This window comes from Triticum dicoccoides, chromosome 6B (assembly GCF_002162155.2).
Source record: "Triticum dicoccoides isolate Atlit2015 ecotype Zavitan chromosome 6B, WEW_v2.0, whole genome shotgun sequence".
Lineage (NCBI taxonomy): Eukaryota > Viridiplantae > Streptophyta > Magnoliopsida > Poales > Poaceae > Triticum > Triticum dicoccoides.
In genome coordinates, this window is record NC_041391.1 from 569,281,940 (window position 1) to 569,283,829 (window position 1,890).

Here is a 1,890-nt window from a genome sequence, read left to right on the forward strand (position 1 = left end):
CATCATATTGCTTGAGTTAATTCCTCTATATCATGTCATCTTACTTAATGCATTACTTTGTTCTTTATGAACTTAATACTCTAGATGCATGCTGGATAGCGGTCGATGTGTGGAGTAATAGTAGTAGATGCAGAATCATTTCATTCTACTTGACACGGACGTGAAGCCTATATTCATGATCATTCCTTAGATATCATCATAATTATGCACTCTTCTATCAATTGCTTGGCAGTAATTTGTTCACTCACCGTATTATTTTCTATCATGAGAGAAGCCACTAGTGAAACCTATGGCCCCTGGGTCTCTTTTCCATCATATAAGTTCTATTTTCCATCATATTAGTTTCTGATCTACTATTTTTCAATCTTTTACTTTCGATCTATAAACCAAATATACCAAAAATATTTACTTTGTCGTTTATCTATCTCTACCAGATCTCACTTTTGCAAGTAACCATGAAGGGATTGACAACCCCTTTATCGCGTTGGGTACAAGTTTGTTGATTGTTTGTGCAGGTATTCGATGACTTGTGCGTTATCTCCTACTGGATTGATACATTGGTTCTCAAACTGAGGGAAATACTAACTCTACTTTCCTGCATCACCCTTTCCTCTTCAAGGGAAAAACCAACGCAAGCTCAAGAATTAGGAGGAAGAATTTCTGGCGTCGTTGCCGGGGAGATCTACGCCAAGTAAATACATACCAAGTACCCATCATAAACTCTCAGCTCTTGCATTACATTATTTGCCATTCGCCTCTCGTTTTCCTCTCCCCCACCTCTGAAACGGTTTTCAAATTCTTTTGCCTTTTCTTCGCCCCTCTTCATTTGGTCTTCCTCGCTTGCATTTTCTGTGCTCGTTTGTTAGATTGGTTTGTTGCCACCATGTCTAAAATTGGGGAGATTATTGTTGAAAAGGATAGTAATAATGATGGGGGAAACTTTGATGCTTTTGCTAATACTAGTCCTCATGAAGAACCTACTATTTTGCACACTAAAAGATTTTGCATTGGTAGCAGCAATACTATTGCGACAGGGGTTATTCAGGATTTCTTTACATGTGCTGGTGCTTTACCCACTATGGGTGGATCTATTCTCCATAAAACTAGTAGCCTTGCAGATGCTATATCCTTGCTCATAATTGAACTTAAAGGACAATTTATGTAACGTCCCAAATTTTCAATTTGGAATGTTATACATATATGCATGCCATATTTTTATTGCATTTTGGTTTGATCCTAGAAATTCTAAGCAACTCAAGAACCCACGGAGAGAGTTGGGGATTTCGTTTATTTTCATATTTGAATTTTCTCAAATATTGAATAGAGGATCATCTTGATTTTAATTACTTTTCTCTCCAAAAATATTTTCAATATTAAAATAAAAGAGAGGGGATAAAATGACTTGTACAAAATAAAAGAAATACTGGAGGAAAAAAATGTTAAAATCAAATAAATGATTTATTTGGATTTTATTGCTATTTTATTTGAATTAGAAAAATATGCATTTTTCAAAATTGCATTTTTAGGCCAAAAAATCTTCTCTTTGTTCTAAATATTTTATTTAGACGGTGAAAAGTGTTTTTGGCATTTAAAAAAAATCATGTTTTTTTGGATTTTTTTTCTTTCACCGGAACTATTTAAAAAAAAAAATCTTCGGATCAACTGGGCCGAAGCCCAGCCGGCCCAGCCGCGTCACCCCGACCCCGAGCGGGAGTCCCGCTCCCGTCACGCGAAGCCGCCGCCATCGCCGCCGTGGCCGAGTCGGCCTCCCCGCCGCTTGGCCCCTCCCCCAAGCCGCCCTGCCCCTCGCCCCCCCTTAAATAGCCGCCGCCCCGCCCCCACTTCGCCACCCCGCCGCCGCAGCAGCAAGCAGCAGCCACAGTCGCAGCT